The sequence below is a fragment of the Lupinus angustifolius genome, unplaced genomic scaffold, assembly GCF_001865875.1.
Source record: "Lupinus angustifolius cultivar Tanjil unplaced genomic scaffold, LupAngTanjil_v1.0 Scaffold_48_71, whole genome shotgun sequence".
Classification (NCBI taxonomy): Eukaryota; Viridiplantae; Streptophyta; class Magnoliopsida; order Fabales; family Fabaceae; genus Lupinus; species Lupinus angustifolius.
In genome coordinates this window covers 1-7,522 of record NW_017722148.1, presented here as the reverse complement: position 1 = coordinate 7,522, position 7,522 = coordinate 1, and the positions used below count along the sequence as shown (strand labels likewise).

At 32.4% G+C, this 7,522-nt stretch overlaps 1 pseudogene; it reads left to right on the top strand.

The window, feature by feature from the left end:
* The first annotated feature begins 4,392 nt into the window (after positions 1-4,392).
* On the top strand, positions 4,393-6,087 carry LOC109338908 (annotated as a pseudogene).
* The last annotated feature ends 1,435 nt before the right edge of the window (positions 6,088-7,522 follow it).

The following is a 7,522-nucleotide window of genomic DNA, read 5'->3' as shown; positions in this document are numbered from 1 at the left end:
CTTCAAGCTTTAATATAACCTTGTCTTCATCAAAATATAGGCAAAGAATTGCTAGTGCTATCATTGACACTTTGCACTTTCAAGAACAAATATAAGAGAAGAAGATAAGGGAATTTGATAACGGGGTTCAGCCAATTATACCTACATCCTCGGGAGCGTTGAGAGACTACCAATATATTATTAGAGAATAAAGATTACAAACCCTAGCACACTCATGAGCCTAAGTGCCCATGGGGTGTTTCTGTTAGGTGTTTATATCTGGTGCGTATTACAACAAAGGACTTGAGTCCAATATATAACATTGATACTCTACTTTAATTTAATATTAGGAAATTTGAGACTTCATATAATAACTTATTTCAAACATTCTGAACAACGACTTTTCCCATTGATGATCATTCTAATGATAATTATAACATTGTGTTCTATTCCTATCGATATTCATTCAAGTGATGAATTTTTGTCCAATTGAAGATCTATATCAATAATGACTTCTTTTCCCATCGACAATCATTTTGATGGTAATTATACCATTGTGTTCTATTCCCACCTATATTCATTCTAGTGATGCATTGTTTTTTCTCAAATTGAAGATTTATATCAATAATGACTTCTCTCATTGATGATCATCATCATGGTGATTATACAAATGATTTTTTCTCACTGACGATCACTCTGGTGGCACCTTTTTGGAAGAGTGGTGAATCAGGTACTTCACGAGACATAACGATGTTATCCGATCAATCGAAAATACCAAGAGGTACGGTCATACGGGTCAATACTAGGACTACAACTTTGTCATCCACCTGTCATGTTGCCAATACAAGACTGTCACGCCGCCTGCAACAAACATATGTTGCATGTCACCTACAATTATCACCTAACTCTATGTTGTATGGGAAGGAAAAACATGGGTTATGGATCCTGAACCTAGTACAGGCTACAAGTTAATTATCCACAGAGTACGATCGCGCTAGAGCTGCCTAACACGAATAAAAGCAACCCCTTGTTTGTCTAGGGCAGGCCGACAAGCCCAAATGGTCGAAAATGCTAACATCACATGTTAGGGAATATTCCATGCATACTTCCACTATAAATGAGTGACTTACCCCATAAGGAAGTATCTATATTCTCATATCTTGAACTCTTGATATTGCTTTCTATTCTAACCTCTCACTGTATTCATATACTTACTTGAGTGTTAGAGCACCTTTATAGGTACCTCCACTGGCGGATCCAAGCTTAGTTCAGGAAGATCTCTTACTCGTCTGATTGCTTGGACAACCTACCGTCACCATACTAAAGAACATTGGTTCCATCTATGACTTACCTACACCATGGTAACCACTAGAAATCAAGCTAACCCTCTCAGCCAAGTAGAAGTCACACTCATCAACATGCTAGAAAACCACAACAATCCTCCCCCAAATCCTCAATCTCACATACAACCTTCCAACCAAGACATCATAACCTATGATACCGTCGTAAGGCCACCACATCTAACCAACCAACAACTCCTTCAGATAATAGAAAGGTAGGAGTAGTTAATCCAGCAACAAGCACAAAGACTGTAGGAACTCTGCTACTCAAAAATGGAGACGAGCTATAGACCATCGCGGCTGGTTGTCTATGTACATTATGCCGAGTCTGTTGGAGAATCCCAACCAGCACACAAACAACCCACCCACACACAAAAACCACAAACATCACTTACCTAGCCGACCAAAAATTCTATGGAGAAAAACACTTCTTCGTAGTGGCCATCAAGCCTTAACAACTTCCCAAATAACTTGCCTGTCCAACAAACATTGACCAATACAATGGTACAACCGACACTCAAGACCATCTTGATACCTTTGAAGCATCCATGCTCTTCCACGAAGCCTTTGACCCCATCATGTGTCGGACATTTCCACTTACTCTAAAAAACATGGCTTTACAATAGTTTACTCGCGTAGCACCCAACAACATTGATCAATGGTCCATGTTGGCGGACAAGTTTAATGTCCGATTCATAGCCAGCAAGGAACAACCTCAGTCATCCTACACCTTGAATAATACTCAGAAAGGACAACACAAATCTATCTAGGCATATTTGGATCGATTCAATAATGAGGCCATGAAAATCCACACCTCAAGTCCCAATGTGATGGTGCACCTGTTGGTTATAGGCTTGCAATCCGGTCTCTTCAAAATAGATATGTCTAAAGAAACCGTTCACAACATGGAGGAGCTTTGCTCGAAATCCCAACACTTCATCAACCTCGAAGAGACACCCCCCACCAACCACTATACACACAACCCCTTAGGGAGACCAAAAAACCTCGCTTCACCGAACAACCCAGACACAACCCACTAAGACCACCTAAATGACACAAATACACAACATACACCCCCTCAAAGCCAGCCGCTCCGAGATTTTACAAGAGGTCATGGCCTCCCACCTAGTCTAACTCCCAAAACTCAATGCAAACAAAAAGGTCGGGCTTCAACATCGGTGATATTTTTGCAAGTTACACAAGATTTTTAGCCACATGCCCGATGATTGTGCCCAGCTATAGGACACCATTGAGGATTTAATTTAGTCTGACCACCTTCAATGCTTCATTGTAGGGTTAGCTCAGCAAAGATGATACTCTCCTGCTCTTTGACCCTCTCCCCCAAGGAGACGTTCATTGTGTTGCTTATATGAAATTCAAACATAGATTCTTAATGGTGCAAGGACTTAGGAAAGGTGGGCTCCATGGTGGGGGTCAGATGGAGACTAGATTTTGACAAATTTGTGGAAGGATTTTGTTGATGGAACTAAAACTATTTTTTGGAATGAAATTTAGTTTAGTCAACAACGTTTGAAAGAGTCTTTTATGAAATTGTTCTTGATAGTAGTGAACAAACAAGCTTTGTAGTTGAATTAGGTTCTTGGACTAATGGGGTGTGGAGTTGGAGTGTGCAGTGGAGAAAAAATTGTTTTCTTTAGGAAAAGCACTTAAATTTGAACTTGTAACAAATGTGAAACCTTTTTTCTTAAAAATGTGGCTAAACTGTGCTCCAATTGTATGTTGGTTTATGTGAAAAGTCCTTAGAGAGGTTCCAACTAAAAATGAACTCGACAAAAAGATGAATTTTATTGAAATGGAAGAGGACATGAAATATGTCTCCTGTTCACACATATTAAATCCATAGATTGCCTTTTGTAACTTGAATATTTGCTATAAAATAGATTAAGGATATAATAAAATGCACACAGTTAATAAGTGTATTGTTTTAATATGAATCGACTTGATGCTAATAAGCCAACTAATATCGTTTTAATATTGGGAATAAAAGATAGTTACCTATGTTTTAACTCCAAAAATGTAGTTGTAACTTTAAATCATTTGAGAAAGGTTAAAATTAAGTTCTATCTCTTTTTAAGTCACGTGGTCTATATTCAACTAAAAATCAGGTCGGGATACCTTGCTATAGATATGACAATGCTCCATATTAATGTTGTTAACAACTTTTGATGGCCCTCCGTTGCAAATGCATTTATTGTTCTAATAATAACATTCTTTGCATTAAAAAAATTGCATGCGGTGTTTTCACGTTTGCATTGCTTATGTATTGCGTTTCTTATGGCATTTAGGATTCATAAGATGATAGTTTGCTATTTTTTGAATACTTTTGTTGTGTCCTAGTAGCAAAAGTTGTTGTGTACCAGTAGCAAAAGTTGTTGTGCATTTGGGCAGACGATTTTAATTTTTTATATTAATGTTTTATTTTTCTCATTTATTTCTTTAGCTATTACACTCCTTTTCTAGATAGCAATATATACTTCATTTTTTATGCTTTTTAAACTCATTTTCATATTGTCAACCTTTTTATGGACCCATAATTTCTAATCTAGGACTTAGAAAGTGATAAAACACATTTTTCGATCTCTCCCAAAGATTTGGAGTTATTACCATGCTTTTTGTTCTTAAAATTCTCTTTAAACCCAATTTAAAAAATATGGTTTTTAAATCCGAGTTCTTAGTTTGGGAGTCGATTCTAGATCTAGAAAAGTATTAGCACTTCGTCATCTCATATTAAAACAATACTCTCACTAATTGTATGAACTTTTATACACTTAAAATTTTATCTATTAGATATAATAGAGAAATCAAAACTATGTAATTACCATATTCTACTATCTTAAATGATTACCATATATCAGAAATACTTTGACTAACCTTTAGCTTCAAATATCATGGGAAAGTGTAAGCATTGAAGCAAAGAGTAAGATTGTTTGTCTTATAATCTAGTTAGTATGATAAATGCTTTATAGTTACATTGTATATACTTGTAAGGGCAAAACTTCTCTAATATATAGTTTTTGATCTTATTTATTTTCCTGATTATCCATGTGAGTGAATATGTGTTATACAGCAAAAGATAATTTCATTGACAAAACACATAAGAGAGGAAGCCATTACCAGCCTCTGTAACAACATGCTTCCGAGATGTCTATCAATTGCAGAATTGGGTTGTGCTTCAGGACCAAACGCTTTCATTGTAGTGTCTGAAATTATCAACATTGTGGAGAAGCTATGTAGAGAAATGAACCATAAATCTCTAGAGTACAACGTGCTTATGAATGATCTCCCTGGGAATGATTTCAATAACATCTTCAAGTCCATTAGAAGCTTCAAAGAGAAACTAAGTAATGAAATGGAATCTCAAATTGGTCCATGCTATTTCTATGGGGTTCCAGCTTCTTTCTATGGAAGGATTTTCCCTAATCAAACTTTGCATTTTGTCCATTCCTCTTACTGCCTTCAATGACTATCTAAAGTAAACTCTTTTTCATATATTTTTTAACTAATTTTAGGGTTTGTTAACCTCTACTCAACCCTTAAAAGCACTATAAAAAATTTGTCATATAACTACAGAACTTATAATGACAACGAACAAAATCGTAGGTACAAATATAATATACTTATGGACTTACAATAAAGTATAGGTATAGGTTATAATATAACTACACATATACAAATTAGTAACTATATGTATTAGTGACATAATACTTTCCATATATATAAATGTCTTATATCTACAAAAAAAAATATTTTCTTTTACTAAATGCTTTAACAATAAATTCAAAATTGCAGATATAAATTGCACATATAATTCCATTACTATATTAATTAATTTTATTATTTAAAATAAAAGGTTGGTCATTTTTTTTTCTATTTTTCTCAATTCAATGACATGTCTATTTCCTAGGTATATATGTCATATATCTATCGATGTTTTTACTGACAGCCACTAAAACCACATGAATATGAAATATATAACTCCAGATTCATATTGGACCATGAGTATAAGTTTCATATACTAAAAATAAAATAGTCCCTAACCCAAAATTCTTACTCTCCTCTTACACACCCTTACTTTCTAGTTTCCAGCATCTTCTATTCTCACCTAGCCAGTGCAACATCTTAAGTTTTATACAACCTCTCCTAATAACCATCACTAAAACCTACAGTAACAATGCAAAACCACCAGTATAGTGGCATAAATACTATAGACACAAACATCCATAGGTAAAGCTTTTGTACTATACTTAGGTTTTAATCTTTTAACAACGCTTTTCATTTGTGGGTATATGACAAATTTGTTACAGCAAAGGTATTGTGAATTAAACTTTATTATCTTTTATAGTATTAAATATTTAATTTTTTACATACATACATAATTTTTATAATCTCTTAGTGTCGAGTTTAACAAAATGGTTAATTTATTGGTAATAGGTTCCAGAGGGTATAGAGAACAATAAAGGAAATATTTTAATGTCCATCACAAGTCCCTTAAATGTTCTGAAGGCTTACTATGAACAATTTCAAAGAGATTTCTCTTTGTTTCTCAAGTGTCGCAGAAGAACTAGTTGAAGGAGGACGCATGGTTCTAACATTTGTGGGAAGAAGAAGTGAGAATCGATCTAGTAAGGAGTGTTGCTATATTTGGGAACTTATGGCTAAAGCTCTGAATGACATGGTCTCAGAGGTTAACATCTACTTTACTTGTCTAAAAAAGCTTAAATCATAATTAAATATAATATAAGATACTTCATCAGTTTTAAAATCAATGTCGAGAAAGTGAGGAAGAGAAGAGAAAACACATTAAGAAATGAAATTAATTGTGTTTAAATTATGAAAAATACTATATGCTTTCCTATTTTACCATTTAATCTTTATTCTTATCTCATCATTTACTCTCCTTTTAATGATGCTTTTGTAAAATAGTTATTTAATACTCTCTTAAAATTATAAGTAGATAGAGATTTTCAACAATTTTTTATTCGACAATTATTTTCAAAGAGGTGGAATAAATAACCACTCATATGCAATAAAACACAAATATAAAACTCTGAAATGTTTATTTATTCACATTGTTCATCAGAAAATTATAATTTCAAACAACTTTTTAAATAGAGAATATAGATAAACAATTTGCAATATAACTATCCACATTATACTAGAAAAGGAAGGATCAGTTTTAATAGAAAATTAAATATATCATTTTTAAATTATTAGACATAAAATAAAAAAACTTCTTTTTATTAGTTTTATTAATTTTAAATAGGCTAATAATTTCCTTTATAATAATTAGTGTGTTAGCATGCAATTAGTGCCTATCGCCCCATAATTTCATTTTATGCAATTAAATATTCAATTTTTTATATATTTAATTTTGTATAATTATAATATCTTTTTTGTATTTGGTGAATTTTATATTTTATAGTTTTATTGGATATACTTTAAATTATATTTTTTTGTTTTTATTAGAATGTCTAATTTAAGGTGAGAGTGGTAATTTCAACTTGCAATTAATGTGTTTGTGATGATTACCTAAGATTATATGGTTTTTTCTTCTAGATATTAAAAAATGTCAAAGGAAAAATAGGAAAATAAAAATTACACCATGATGGTAGTTACACCATATTTTAGCTTTATATAATACTAGTACGTTGACAGACACTTTGTACTTGTCAACCCACATTTTTATTTGATGTAATTAAACATTCAATTTTTATATTTCCTTTTGTATAATTATAATGTCTATTTTGTACTTGGTGTATTTTATATTATTTTTTATTTAATAACACTTTAAATTATTTTTTTATTTTTATTAGAATGTCTAATTTAAGTTGAGAGAGAATTTTCAGCTTACAATTAATGTTTTGGTGGTGGTTACCTATGATTATATGATTTTTTATAGAAATTATAAAATATTAAGGATAAAATAGAAAATTAGAAATTACACATTGGTGTTAGTCACCATATTTTAGCTTTATATAGTACTAGCGTGTTGACAGGCACTACCGTGCCTGTCAACCCGCTTTCCTATTGTTTGTAATGTGTATTCTACATATTAAGTTGTATTATATATTGTAATTTGCACTTGAATATATATTCGTTTGAAGTAATTGTTTAATCTTAAAGAAAAGATGCATATACAATTGTGTTCATCAAGAATAGAGTCTTGATATCTTCACTTAATT